The sequence below is a fragment of the Manis pentadactyla genome, chromosome 5 (assembly GCF_030020395.1).
Source record: "Manis pentadactyla isolate mManPen7 chromosome 5, mManPen7.hap1, whole genome shotgun sequence".
Lineage (NCBI taxonomy): Eukaryota > Metazoa > Chordata > Mammalia > Pholidota > Manidae > Manis > Manis pentadactyla.
In genome coordinates, this window is record NC_080023.1 from 106,929,210 (window position 1) to 106,944,782 (window position 15,573).

General features: G+C 39.0%; 1 long non-coding RNA gene across 4 annotated transcripts in view; it reads left to right on the top strand.

Annotated features, from left to right (window-relative positions):
* The window catches only part of LOC118930950 (uncharacterized), a 382,945-nt gene that overhangs the window by 153,431 nt on the left and 213,941 nt on the right, over positions 1-15,573 (top strand). For 3 of the 4 annotated variants that reach the window (XR_008997854.1, XR_005032218.2, XR_008997855.1), the window contains one exon: positions 14,890-15,053. The exons of the other annotated variant lie outside the window; for it this stretch is intronic. This is a non-coding gene — a long non-coding RNA (uncharacterized LOC118930950). The remainder of the gene's footprint in view (positions 1-14,889; positions 15,054-15,573) is intronic. 4 annotated transcript variants of the gene reach the window in all.

Sequence of the window (15,573 nt, forward strand, 5' to 3'; positions counted from 1 at the left end):
TCAGGCAGTTTCCACTTTGTTCACTTCAACACTTGCTCTGGAATCCTGAACTGCCAAGCAAGAGGTGACCAACCAGCCACCTTCATCCTGGAGAGGCCTCATGTAAGTGTTCTGGTTGACAGTTTCTACTGAGTTCAGTCTTGCAGCATCCTTGTGAAGGGGTAAGACATGGAAATGAGGCTCTTGTGGACCCTTCAGTGCAGCCACTAATTGAACCACCTACAAATTACCTGCACTGATATCACATGAAACAGAAGAATCACCCAGCTGAGCCCTGCCCAAATTACAGATCCAGAAAATCATGAGAAATAATGAAATGATTGTTGTTCTAAGTTACTACATTTTGAGATAATTTGTTATGCAGAAGTGGGTAAGTGAACAGAACTGGGTGCCGGCAGTGGAAACAATTCAGAGAATGCTTACCTGTCTAAAGACTTTTAAGAATTAAGTGATTGAGTAGTTACATATATGACATCTAGGCACAAATGAAAATATCTCTGCCATTCTGAAAATACCTGTGTGTGTGTGTGTGTGTGTGTGTGTGTGTATTTGTGGTTATATAGTAAAGACCAACCCAAAGTGAATCATTATACAGATGATTCGTCTTTCTAATTCCTTGCCCTCCATAAGATGATATGCTAAATTCTTGCTACTCTTATTGTGGTCTGAGGACCAGAAACACTGGTATAAGTTGGGACTTTGTTCGAAAAAGAGAATCTCAGGTTCTTCCCCAGATTCTGAATCACAACCTGTAATTAACAAGATTCTAGGAGATTCCAGTGCACATTAAAGTTGGAGGGACACTAGTTTAAGCATTACTGCTCACCATTATTACTGCTTCTGTTATTGTCACTACCACTAAAACTTTTTGTACCATGTACTAGTGATTTATGTGCATTGTTGCATGTAATTTCATTCTCAGAATAACAATGCTACACAGATATTATCATCCCTGTTATATATGTATAAAGAAACTGAGGCTTAGAGACTTCAAGGACTTTTCCCAAAGCTGCACAGCTTGTGAGCACCAGTGACAGGAGTGGGACCAAGCCTGACTGTTTCCAAAGCCTGCACACATCAGCCACAAGGATTCAAGTATAGTTTATTTGGAAGGTGCTCCCCGGAGGCACCTGTATGGGAGTGGGGAGGTGAAATGGAAGGGAAGGAGAAATCGGGGTGCATTACTGAGCCAGTTATCTCTCTGGACAACTGGATCTTAATCTCTGGGGAACTCTGGCAAATGATTTAGAACATGTATCTCAGGGTTTTTCCACCTGAGCGATGAGGGAGCTGCAGTATCTATACAGTCACACACAGAGAGCTCCTTCTGGGGATGCTAATTCCTGGGTATTTCTGAGCAGCCAAACATGTGAACAGAGTGGGTTTCAGGTGGTGACAGAAAGCTCTTAGGCAGAGAAATGCAGGTGTTGGCAGTTGGAAAAGTGGCCAGGGTCAGGGTCGCAGGATATGGCTGGGGCATCACCAGTATTTGCTGTACTGCGATTGTGTGTATCTTATAGAAAGATTCCTCAGAAATGCATTTTCCACTTACTTATTTAGTGGACTAACTATTACTATGGAATTAAAGGAAATATGCCCAAAGTCTTTATTCTTAAGGTATTGGCATGTCTTTTCAGACCTTAAAAGAAAATCTGAATAATGAGAAAGATCACATCAAATAATTTTAACTTCAGTTTTCATCTCATTGTGTTCTCTAGCAGTGCTCATCTCTGCACATGTGTATTGTTTTATTCTGTTTTTTAAATTTAATGTGTTATTAGCACTTTCTGAGGGGCTCCCTAGTCTTTCAAAGGGCAGTTATGTATGGCTCAGAGACATCTCATTGTGTGGCTGCCCCAATGCATAGAACAAGTCTTCCACTGCTGCATATTTAGGCTGAGAAACGTATCTTAAGTGGCACAGATATTGGAATAGATACTTTTCCAGTCTGTGACTGCAGTTCAATTTATTCCACAGTGACTGAGTTATTTCCACAGGCTTTATTTCATTGAAGAAGTATGTACTGAGTAACTTCTACATGCCCAGCTCTGTGTTGGGTACAGTGGTAGGATGCAAAGGTACAGACAGACTTTGTCCTCCAGGAGATGAGTCTGTTTTTGAGAGAACTGGAGAAAAGTTAAATAGCAAATGAGAAGTTAAATACCATTAGAAGAAATGCAGTGTGCCAGTGGGTACTAAACCTGGGCCATGTTTCACTGAGCTCAGAAGTGTGGATTTTACCAAAGCACACTGAGTTTGTTCCTTATCTTGTAATTCCATAGCTCATATGAAGAAAATTCATATTGTTTCTAATGAGACTTACAAATGGAAAGGATCTTGGATCCTTAGGTGCATATTCAACAAGTGTGTGTTTATTGGGAATGATCAAGGAAGGTGTGAAAGTGTTTGGTGTTGTTCAGTCATTGCTGAGAGCCCAGATTTCCTTGTACGTTTCCTTTGACCTGGAGCTGAGGTTTGAGCCCAGGGCCTTCAGGCTCTAGAACCGTGCCCTTGATTCCAGGGCTGTATCTCCTGCTGAGAAAAATGAGGATAGAATATTATTTGAGAGACATGGGGATGGATAGAAAAGGATCTTACAATAGAATGCCAATTAGTACTCTAAATTAAAAAACCTGATTTTAGTTTATTTCAGCATAAAGGAAATTTATTGAAAAGATATTGGCTGGCTCATAGAATTTCCAGAAATATTCTGGGCTCTGGGGCCATCTCTCCGAGAGCAGTGCCCCAAATCACACTGAGAAACAGAACCAGCAGTGACCCCTCTGTGCTGCTGACCACACCATTGGCCCCCTGACAGGGGTCCCGCTACTCAAGCCCCTGCTCTGGCTGCATCTGTGACAAGGACCGAGCTACCTGCTCTCTGCACGCATGCCGCAGTGTTCCCTGCTTCTTCCTGGCACGGCGCCATACGGCGATTCCGTGTCTGGGGCAGGGGATGCCAGGTGGCAGAGCCTATGCCAAGTGCTGGTCAGGGAGACTCAGAAAGTAGATCACTGGCACTTTGGCTTCTCTGATGGGCATGAGCATCAGATGCTGGGAAACCAAAGCATGACAAGCCCACACCTCCCCTTTCGGCTCTTTTGGTTCCTTCTTACTGTTTTCTTCTTTCTTGTATGCTAAGCCTAATCTACCCAGACTTCAAGATTCAGTTTATGTCCACTTCCTCTGTGAAATTTTCTTTTGGTGTCTTGAAACCTCTACACAGTTTAGAGCTAGGATGTGTTAAGAAAACCCAGTATTTAAAAGTCAACTCCATATCATTAGACCTGAACCTCATTGCATCAGTGAACTCTTATAACTAGAATACTATTCAGTGGCACTTCTGAATAGTTAGTAGAGAAATAGTGTGAAAGGCAGAAGTGAATCTGTACCAACATCTTCCTTTCTGCTCACCCAACGTATTCCCCTTGTTCTGTCTTTGGTGTTTACCTAATAATCAACACTATTGTGTTGTTGCTAATATTTTGTGTTATTTTTTTTTTTTTGTCTCCTTAACTAGAAGGAATTCCCATTGAGGGTAGCATCATATCTGGTAGTTCTTCTGTGATGTCCATAATATGGTGCATATTGATTAGTTGAGGATAAATTGCCTGAAAAACAAGACATTTTATGGCCTCTGTGAATTCCTTGATCCAGTTGGTACTCACTCAGTGTCAGAATACGTCATCTGTAGAAACAGTAATAAAACTTCCTACCCTTCCTGTAAAACCTTTCTAGCAAGTAGGTTGACAGTGGAACACTTTATTGTAGAATTGAAGATCCTCTTAGGAATGTCAGGTCCACAGCCCTCATAGTAAAGAATCCCCTAAACATGTCTGCACAGAAAGGCTGACTGTGTAATCCTTTAACATGCTTTTCAACAGACTGATTTCAGTGGGAGTGAGGAGATTTTTAATACTGCACAGTTGTCTTGGTAGAGATACATGCGTATTCTAATAATTGATGTTTACAATAGAAATTATTTGAAAGACTAGTATCTGATTGCTCCACAAAGATGCATGTAATATGTTTTCTAGTATGGTTTTCTTTCAAAGAAAAGTAGTTAAATGATAAGGCTTTTCTTTCTTTTTTTTTTTTTTAGTGGTTTGGGAGATGTGCATATACTTTAGATCAAATCTCCTTGTTTGCTGAAAATTACTTAAATAATTTTCATGTACAAATTTAGATTTGCTACTACCAACTTTACAATTACATTATTCTAGACATCTTTTGGACTTATCTGAAGAGGTAAAAGTATAAAGCAGCAGCATTTGTAGGTATAAACCTTATTCAAAGCAACTGTTTTTTTTTTTTTCCATGTGAGATTTCTATTCTTTAAAAATATTTATTAAACAGACTGGGGGAAAATATTTGCAAATTGCATATTGACAAAAGACTCACATCCAGACTATAATAAAACTCTCAAAACTCCATAATAAGAAAACAAACTCTCCAAATATGAACAAAATATTTGAATAGACATTTCCAAATGTACCAATGGCAAATAAACACATTAAAAGATGACCAATATTATTAGCCTCTGGGGAAATGCAAATTAAAACCACAGTGAGATACCACTATATGCTTATTAGAATGGAAAAAATAAGAAACTGACAATATCAAGTGCTGGTGCAGATGAGGAGAAACGGGAATTCATAGATTGTTGTGGGATTGTGAATTGAAATAGTCACTTTGGCAAACAGTTGGGCAGTTTCTTCTAAAGTTACACAGACATTTACTTTACGACCCAGTAATCCCATTTCTAGTTATTTATCCAAAGAAAAAAACTTATCTTCACACAAAAACCTGAGTGTGAATGTTTATAGCTGCTGTATTCACAATTGCCCCAAATTAGAAACAGCCTAAACGTCCCTCAACTGGCAAATGGGTGAACAAATTAGTATATTCACAAATGGAATAATACTCAGCAATCAAAAGGAATGAACTGCCTCAGTAATAACATGGAAGCATCTCAGATGCATTATGTTAAGAGAAGGAAGCCATCCTCAAAAGGCTGCAAATTGTATATTTCATTTAAATGTGCAGAACTTATATATGGGTACAGAAAACAGAAAAATAAGTGGTTTTCAGGGGTTGGAGGTGAGGGGAGGGATCGACTACCTGGGGAATGGGAGAATATGTGGGGCAGTGGAACTGCTTTACACCTTGATTGTGGTGGTAGTTAAATTTGCCAAAACTCATGGAACTATACACTAAAAAGTGTGTAGTTTATATATGTACATTTTATCTTCATACAAAAAAATTATTTAAGTTCATCCTAGAACTGAGATAACTGCTAAACACTGAGAATACAGAGATCAGTAAGATTAGTTGGACTGGAGAAATGATTTGAAGGGACACAGCTGAATATACAAGCTAGATCATGATATTTTGTAATAGAGATGTAACAACATGGTAGGGTAGCATACAGAAGGGTGCAATAAACTCTAATCTTGTCCGTGTGTGTGTTCACATTTGAGGGTGGCCAGATATGTAAGCAGGGAGGGCCTCACAGAGGAAGTGACATTTGTTGGGGGGAAAATGTTCCCCAGTAAGGTAAGTTGGGGGAGGAGAGGGAGTAGCTTCTCCCAAATCATAGTGACTAATGCAAACAGTAAATGAGGGGGTATCCAAAACATATTGGGAAAAGCAAGCGTGAGTTTTTAATAAAGAACCAGTTAAGATTTGTTTATGCAAAGAAAAGAAAAACAAACATTATTGGAAACATGCAAGCTGTGTTTTTTCTTAGCTGCAGCTGCTAACCATGCAGGCTTCCTGGCAGAGGGCAGGTTATCTATCCTGTGACTCGGGGCACACCCTGTGTTAGCCCCGGGGCCAAGAGATAATAGTAGTACGCAAGCCTGGCAGCCTCCACTCTGGAAGGGTTTATGAGGAGGAAGTCCACAATTACATATTTCTGGGCAAACATTAACCAAGATTGAAACCCAGATTTGAAGAAAAATAACAGGTTGGAATCTTAAGACATATTCTATAGCTGTTACTGTGGATTGAAAACAGTAGTCAGACACTCTGCTGACACTAAAAGCTAAGGCAAAGTATTGAGAAGACGGTACATAAAACTTGGTAAGAAATCTTTATCACACCTGCCCACAGCATGTGTTCTGTAACACACAGAGCATTGTCTGAGGGGTGAATGGTGAGAAAGTATTTACATTCATTACAACAAAGCCAAAGCCACAACATAGGGTCTATTGTTCACCTCATGGCGATGACCAAATGTGTGTATCCATGTGGTTTAAGAGCTCACCACTGCGCATCACAAGGCCTCTCTCGGCTGCATCACCAAGAGCCCCTCAATCATGGTTACTACCATCTGAACAATTTGGGTTCCATGCTGTGGTTTTGTAATTTCCATTTTTAAAACTTCTTAGACTGAACCAGGATATGCCCAGTCTAGGTTGGGGATACTGAAAATGACACTGTTAAGCTAAAATTAGCTTGACATGAAGATGGTGCATGCTCATTTTCCTTATATTTAGAGCTGACCACAGTCATTATGCAGAAGGCATGTTGTCTTTACTGTGAGCTCTAGGGAACGGGAAGGACAGCGGCTGTAACCAAAAGAGTTGCTAACAGTTTTTCCAAAGGCAGATTGTCGCAGCTGCTGGCGAGTGGAGAGCAGAGCCTGCATCGTAGTGAGGTCAGCCCTCATGCCTTCGAAGCTCTTTCCTCTTCGCTTCTTCTGCAGTTAATCACAAGGGATGAGACCTTTCCTAAAAGTTTCTCTTGGGCGCTTAGAATTTAACTTATCCACAAAGGAAGTATAGTAACAAAACTCTCTTGGAGTTTCTTTACTATGTATCTAGTGATCTACCCAAGAGGTGAAGATAAATGAGCTCATCATGGCGTAGAGAAAATAATTTTTGACTACAATTGGTAGATTGGAATTTTAGATTCTGTCTGTAGCTGGTTGTGTGGTTTGGGCCTCAGTTTCAGATGAACTGAGAGGATCGGACAGCTTCCTCCAATTCAAAATTTGTGTTTAGCACATGTAATCTTGATGCTCAAGAAAGTTCAGCAATGTGAATAGCCGACTTTATCTGGACTCCTTGGGTAAAAGCTCTTTTCTGATGGCCAATCAGAACAAGTAGAAAAGTAGGAATTATTGGAAAGGTTATATGAACTTTATTTGACCTTTTAATATAGTGCATTTAAAGATAAAACAATTTTTACAGTAATAAACTATGCCATAGTTTCTGGTTATGATTGACTTTTTTTCCTCAGTTCTTGTACTTTTCTGTACTGAGGAAATTGGTGCAACAATTGACGGGTAGATACTGAGACTGTTTTACTGGTAAACCTTGGGCATGTGTAAGTCGATCCATCCTCAAGGGAGAATTTCTTCTCTGAAGAGTCTTTGTTGCACCATGTTGGCTTTCGCCAGAAGTCAGGAGAATGCACCCTGGCTTACACTGGGAATGAGCAGACAGTCCAAACGGTGATTCTTCAAGAATTTGTCTGATGCCCATCCCATGGAAAAGGGTGCATTATAGATTCTGGGTGAGAGATACTAGGGGGTATCCCAGGTGTGTTGGGAGCATTTTTTTTTTAAATTTCAGAAAATTCTTTAGAAACAAGCAATAGGGATAAAGATTCTCAACGATACTCAAACATACTTTTCTGTTGGCAGGGAGGGCTCTTGCTGAAGCAAAGGTAGAAAACTACCAATATGATGTGGACATTATTAGGAAGCTGAGGTGCAAGCATAGCGAAGTGGTTCCTTGGAAACTGTTTTGAGGATTCTGGGAATGTTTGGCCTGAGCAGGAAAGAGCACCTTGATACCTGAGTGATGTCTGCCATACGTGTGTGAAGGGGAAGTAATTGTGTGTATAGTAAATTTGCTTAATTTTGTTTGAGGTACAATATTGTAGCATGTTTTTTGATCTTGTAGTGGAGGAAAAATCTTTACTCTCTTATAATTAGTAATGGCCCTGTGAATTAAACTGACAGAAAGCAGGTTAATAGGAAAAAAGCTTTATTTTGCATGAATTTGGGAGCTTCAGAGAAAAGCCCAAAGATGTGGTTAGGCTTGAGAACTTATGCACTATTTAACAAAAGACGATACATTGTAAAGAAGTGATAAAAGACAAAAGGGATTTGTGCTTGTAGGGGTGGTAAATTAGGGGAACAGAAATATATGAGGGAAACTAACAGAAGATAGGGGTTGTGTTAGTTTTGTTATGCAAACTCAAGGGTGCTGTCTCCAGTAGTCAAAGCCATCTCTGCTGATTGAGAGTCATTCTTCTTTTTCCTGGTCTGGGACAGGGCAGGAGGACACCCTCACAAAGGCAAGTTTATTTTCTGCTTTGAGGAAAAAAGGGGGAGGGCAGAGAGTTTTTCCTATGTCAGTTCTTTTTTAATTGTCTTCAGCTCAAATAATCCTTATGCTGAAGTGGCATATTTTGGGCTGGTGCATTTTGATTCCCTTCAATCTCTGATCTTCACTTTCTTTGTAATGAAGGTAGTTACATGGAGAACTATTGTGAGAATGGAATGAGGTGGTGGTTGTGAAAGTAGTTTGAGAACTGTAAAGCATTCTACAAATGTAAAGGTTTATTCTTGTACTTGAGATTGCTTATTCTCTCCTCAAACTGAAATCTCAGTTTCCTTTACATTCACAATGACAATGAACCAGTTGAAAAATGGAAGGGAGATGAGAAAAACAAACATCCTTGTGTACCTTTCTGAAAATGAACCTATCCTTTTTACTGTCAATAAACAGCAAGGGAAGATAGGAATGGAATTAATTATCTGCAAAAAGCCCTTGACTCCTTTACTTCCCATCTGAATTTAATTCTAAAAAAAGGAGACCCTGATGGATTCCTGCCTTCAGGTGTAATTACCTTAAAATTGACTGACGTTTAAAGCGCACACGACACTTTTTAGCTTTAATAAGAGTAAATTGGTGGAATTTATTTGACTGGTAGTTTGGGGATAGTTGGAGGCATGAGAATATACTTAGCATATCATTTCCTGCTGGTGCTAAGATTTAGCTCCTATCAGAGAATTCTATATTTAGGATAAAATCACTTAAGAAATGTTGCCCGGTGACTGCTATGGTCATTAAATAATCAGTTCAGTTGGTGAGAGATGCCCTGGGGAAAAAAAATTGCCACTGACAACAGCAGAAACCCCAAACCCACAGTTTTATTTAAACAATCTTGAAGGTTTTCTTGATTTAAGAACATTAAGATTATTTGGCTTTGCTGTAACATTTTTAGCATTGACAATATAAACACCAAGCAGAAAATATGTAAGAAGTGTTTCAGGCCAACTCCAAAAAGTGTGGATACAAATATATTCATCTAGTGTCTCCTATGATTATCTTAAATTCCTCTGTATTTGTGGCTATTTCACCTTTTTTGTAATTTTTAACTTTTTTCCCCTGAGTTAAGCCAGCTAAGGATTTGTTATTTAATTAATTATTTCAAAGAGTCATTTCTTGGATTTACTTATCACTAATACTCATATTTATCTATTTATTTTTGGTGTTCTAATATCATTAACTAATTTTGTTTTTCTAATTCATATTTTTCTTTGCTTTTTACACTTCATTAATTTTATTTTGTTATTCTTTTTCTGATGTATTGACATGAATGCTCAATTGATTTTCATTTATTCTTGTGTAATACTATGTTTATGATTTTAGATTTAACTCTGAGCTTTAGATTGTCCCATATTTAAAAAATAATAATACCTTCCATTATTACCTTGTAGATATTTTGAAATTTTAGTTTTGATGTGTTTCTTGTGTCTTTGACCCATGTTGATTTAAAGTAAATTTCTTAATGTTCCTGAGATTGATGTTCTTCCTATTGCCCTTTTCTCCTCTTCTTCTTCTTTATTTATAGTTTAATATCACTGGAGGTCACCATCAGATAATATGTTCCGTGCTATTTTGAGATTCTTTTTGGTTTGATTAATGGTCAGAATTTTATAAATGTTCCCATGAATTCTTGTAAAGCAGGTGCATTGTTATTATTAGGATAGTAAGTTCTATATATCTATTATGTTTATGTTCATCAATTATGAATTGAAATTTAACACTCCCAATTATTTTTTCTTTGATTTCCCATGGACTACAGCTGTGATTGGAAGTCTCCTAATCTCATGTTTTAGTCTATTTTTCTTTGCATTTCCTATAGTCTATGTAATATAAATTTAAAAATCCCTACTTTGTGCATTAAGACTGTTATAATCTCATTGTGGATTGTATTTTTTATCATAAAGTTTCATCTGTTTTATTTAACACTTCTGCTGGAATTTAATCTTGCAAATTAATTTTAATGTTAATATTGTGACCAACATTTATGATAGTATTGCAAAGGTGATAAATTAGATGAACAAAGAAACTGTAGCTTCTTTATTTTTCATATCTGAGCTAATTTTCTTCATAAGCCTTTACCCTCTTAGAAAGGATGAATTGTGGAACTTGCCAATTAATGGTATCCCAATTTCCTTTGGGTTATTTATGCTCTTTGGGTAAATGCTTAGGTTTTTGGATGTCCCTCTCCTCTCCCTACGTCTCTTCGAGATGGCATCATGGAGGAGATTGTTTTACAGAGCATGGCAGGTCCTGTCATCATTCTCTGGATCTGTATTGGTCTCTGTTGCAAAGGTCCAATGAGGTTGGACTGCTCCTGTCTGGGCTCTTAGTGCACTGCCGTTGGGTTGAGAAGTATATTCATATTCACTGACTGCTGCTTTTTCTGATGCCAAGCGTGTTGTTCTAGCAGCTTGTTTAACTCTTCTGGGCTCACACTACTAGGGCACACGGGGCTTCTGAGTCTCTTACATGCTACCTACAGACTTTGAGGGGCCACCCACTCCCCAGGTTCACGGTCCTAGCCCTCTCCCTCTAACCGGCCGTATTGCCTGTTTTTTTGCATATTATATTGGCATGGCAGCGAACAGCCAGCAGGGTTTTCTCAGGGGCTTGCAGGCTTCTGCACGCCGTGCTGGGGGAAGAGGGCCACTAACCCTGATGTTTGCAGCTTCCCTCCATACTTACTGGAACGTTTTTATAACTTCATCCCTTTTTATGTCCATTTTAGGACTTCTGACTTTTCTGAGTTGCACTTGAAATCAGAAACAAGACTAAAACACAGTTTCAAAAAACTACAGTGTAACCTGAATATCTTTTTCCTTTAATAAGTGTATTTACCTCAGTGACCTCTATTGTTGATCCATCAGTACATCCTGCTGATTTTATCTTCAAAACTTATCCCCACTCCATCTACTTTTTGTCTCCACCACTACCATCCTAATATAAGCTACCTTTTTTTTGGTTTGTTTTATTTGGTCTGCATTACTGCAAGAGTCTCCAGATTTATCTTCCTGATTCCAATCTACATAGCAGCCAGAGTGAGCATTTCATAATATGAATGAGATCATATGAGTTTGCAAGACTCAACAAAGGCATCTCTTCAACTTGAAATACACTTCAGCTTCTCTCCCCTATTCCACATGGGCTGCATTCTCTCGCCAGAGCCTCCCTCTGCAGCATCATTTCCTACTCCTTCCTTCCTGGCTGACTACACTCCAGCCAAACCACACTGACATTCTTTCTGCTCTGGAACTAGACAAGCTCCTTCCTGCCTAAGGCTTTGGGGCTAGTTTTCCCTGTCTGTGGAATGCTCTTTCTCCATGATTTCTTAAGGATGGCTCCTTCCTGGTCTTAGTTTTCAACCGTCTCACATCCTCAGGGAGGCCTTCTCTGACCGTCTAGTTTAAGTAGTCCTTCGATTGCATTTTATCACATTCCCATTTTTTTTGTATTCATCACAGCACATATTACTACGTGATTCCTCTTACTGATATATTTATCTGCCCCAAACAGTGATATGTAAACTGGAAGAGAGTAGGAACATGTTAGTTATCACTGCTACTAATAATGGTAATAGCAAAATAATAGAGCATATCCATTATGATTCTTTAGTCTGGTCCTCTTCTAAGCCTTTTCCATGTACCAGATCTTTAATGTTCGTTGCAATCTCGTGTTATTGGTACTATTACCATCCTCATTTTATAGTTGAAAGAACTTAGGCACAGAGAATTTCAGTGACTTACCCAGGGTCGTATGGCTATTAGATGGTTGCATTGGGATCTAAAGCCAGGCCAAGCGTCTTCAGACACTATATTGCTGTGTGCTAATCACAGGAATTACATGTCGAAATAAAGCAGAGACACTCCCTCCTCTCAAATACTCAATAATTGGGAAGTTTGGCAACTGAAAGAAAAATTACAACTAGCATGGTAAGTTGTATAGTACAGGCACAGTGACAGGGCAGGTAGGAAGGCATATAAATGGGGCATCATTTATATTGTGAAAATCTTTCTATATTAAAATATATCAGAACAACCTGAAATAGCCTCATTAGGATGCAGTGTTGTCCCCTTATCTGTGGTTTCAGTCACCCAAGGCCAAGCATGGTAAGGAAGAGCTGATCCTCCCTCTGACTCATTGTCAGAGGGCCAGTAGTAGTGTAAGGCTGTGTCACAACACCTCACTCCATCTCATCAGGTAGGCGTTTTCTCATCTCACATCTTCACAAGAAGAAGAAGAAGAAGGGTGTATGGTATTTTGAGAGAGAGGAGAGACCAGATTCATGTAACTTTTATTATAATTGTTCTATTTTACTATTAATTGTTAATTTCTTAATGTGCCTCATTTATAAATGAAATTTTATCATAGGTATGTATGTATAGGAAAAAACAGTATATAGAGGTTTTAGTGCTCTCTGCAGTTTCAGGCATCCACTAGGGGGTCTTGGAACGCACCACAAGGATAAGGGAGAACTACTTACTGTATTTGTTAGGCCATCTACATTTGCTTCTATAGGTATCTGGAATCATTATTGTAGATGTGTGGAGGTAAGAAGATGAAACATTTTCCAGTGTAAACCATACTGAGAAACTGAAATCTGTAAGAATGGATTCTTTTTCTGAAATGATTTTGATACTGGTTTTCTATTCCAGTACCCTGGCTAAAGAGAGAGAGTGTTTCACAGCTGACAGGTGCTGTGAGGGGACTGGAACAAGGTGCTGCCCCCCAACTGTCAGGAGAAAAACCATTATTTGCCTGCTTTGAAGAAACCATTTTGAAATAATGAGGCCTAATTAATGTCAAAGCTTAGGACTCTATGAAAGTTTGCCAAGATACTCCGTGCAATTCTAATGGCCAGAACGGCAGTTTGATCTTAGATATGCCAAGTAGCCATCCCATGCCTCACTGAATTTAGCAGTAAAATGAGATTAACTGTAGGCATCAAGTAATAAATTAGACTACGGTTACCACCAATAATGGGCTGTCTTCTTTTAGTGCCAGGAGCTAATCTAAGGGCATTGCAGTTTATCTAATCCTCACAGCAAACCTAGTGAGGTAGGTATTATTATCCCTGGTTGACTGATAAGGAAATTGAGGTCCAGGAAGATTAAGTAATTTGCCAAATACCACACAGCTACCAAGTGTGGATTTGAACCTGACCATGTGGCTGTGTAAATTAAACGAATAATTACCACTATTGAGTGGCTGCTGTTTGCCTGGTGCTGTGCTGGGCACTTTAACATGTTGTCTCATTTACTTCTCATAACCCCATGAAGTGAGTGTTATGCTCGTATTACAGGGGAAGAAATCAGGACTCAAGGTTACGGAATTTTCCCAAGGTTATATAAAACCAGGCCTATTTGACTTCAAAGTCTAAATACACTAGTAATTCATTAAACTCTTTAAAACAGCAAGTGGAGTCCGGTTCTCCTTTTCTGTAAATGCCTTTACCAGCCCTTATTCTCCTGTGGTACTTTTCTGTCCCTCTTTGTGCTTTCCTGATACACAGGGCAATAATGTGCGTAGTATGAAACCTGCTAACATTTTCCAAGCCCAGACTATGCGCTGGGCATTGTGCTAAATTGTTTTCCATTAATTACCTCATTTAATCCTCCCAGCCACCAAATAGCAAGGTGCTAGTATTAGTACCACTTTATATATGAAACAACTGAAGTTGAGAGAGATGCTCTTGGCAGCAGTGGGCTGAAGTCTGGTGATGCAATTTTCCTGCGAGAAAAGGGAGCATTTTAAAGCCTCATTGCATTTCCTTGCGCTGCGAATAAATGAGCCAGATTCAGAATTCTTTTCATTTTTGAACACTAAAAAGCATACAATCCTATTAAAAAATTTTTTTGTGGGGAGCATGGTATTTGGAGTTGTTTTCTTATTGGTTTGTTTCTTGAACAGTTCTGTTGGGCTAATCTGGTTAATTCTGGATGCTTCCTCTTCCCGTTGTCCTTCTGTGGCTCTCTGTTCTCAGGACAGCCACCATGAGCTTGTGTCTACTGAAGCAACCCGTGGGGCGGGGGCAGGGTGCTGGGTCTCTGGGAAACTCATTTGCATACTTCTTGTTACAAAAGCCGACCACATCCTGGTTAAGACAATGTGCTGTCTGATAAACAGACTGCATCTCCCAGTGTCTGCCTGGAGCTCGGCCAGCATGTGGTCCGCCTTTGTCACAAGGTGCTGTTTATTCTGCCTGGAAGTCCAAGGACAGGACAAACCAGTAAATGAACCTTTTATTTCTCCCATTCTCTGGCAGAAATTCCTTGGGTCAAAAATATTTATTAATATTAGATTAAGGGGGAGGCATCAGAATTTTCCAAAGATATTTCCCTAACACTGGAAAACCTATAAAAGGTTTTTTTTATCTTCCTTTCTAACTATAAATTCTTTGGGGATTGAGGAAACTAGGAAACTTGGAGAATATAGTATGAGAGCGATATAAAGGTCAAGGTTTGCCAAAAAATTTGTGTTGATAAATATTTCCACATCTGTTTTCTATGTGTTCCCTTTCTCCTTTCCTTCCCCCTGTCCCCAGCCCAACACACAGACAAAAGGAAGTAGAGGCTTAAAACAATTAACTGGAGACTGTGGGACATGTTTAAGAATTTGGATAAGTGAGGCTAATTTCTCCGTTCTCCCTCAACTTGAAAATCACTAGAAAAAAGATTTTGAGATGCAGTTCCATTGATGGCAGTTAAGGTAAGTAATCTCTTTATGCTACCCTTTCACTGTGTTTTCTTTTTACCTCCCCTCAAAACAATTCAACATGTCCTGCTCTGCATAAACTATTTTCAAATCTGCATACATATTTTAAGATACATTTTAACCACAAATTTTATTGTTGACTGTAATCACGGAAAGGAAGGTACTCTGTGATACAGAAGTTGTTTCAATATTTTAAGTCAATAATTCCTCTAAACAGACATTGTCTTGAGGGAGTAGAGTATGTAGCTATTTCCTTTCTGCATTTATAGTGACCTCTTAAATATATTAAAGCCCCTCATCTGTAGCTAATTGCACGTGTGTAGTGAAGACTTTCAGTAAAGTGTTGACTGGAATCCTGGAGGTATTTGTGGAGGACAACGCTGGGGATATTACAGAACAGTTTGAAAAAGACGCCAGTCAGCATTTTGCAGGATTGCCAACATTTCTAATAAGGCCTCTGAAGAGATTTCTGGCAACCAAAGAACAATAATATGATAGAGATTGATTATTTTGA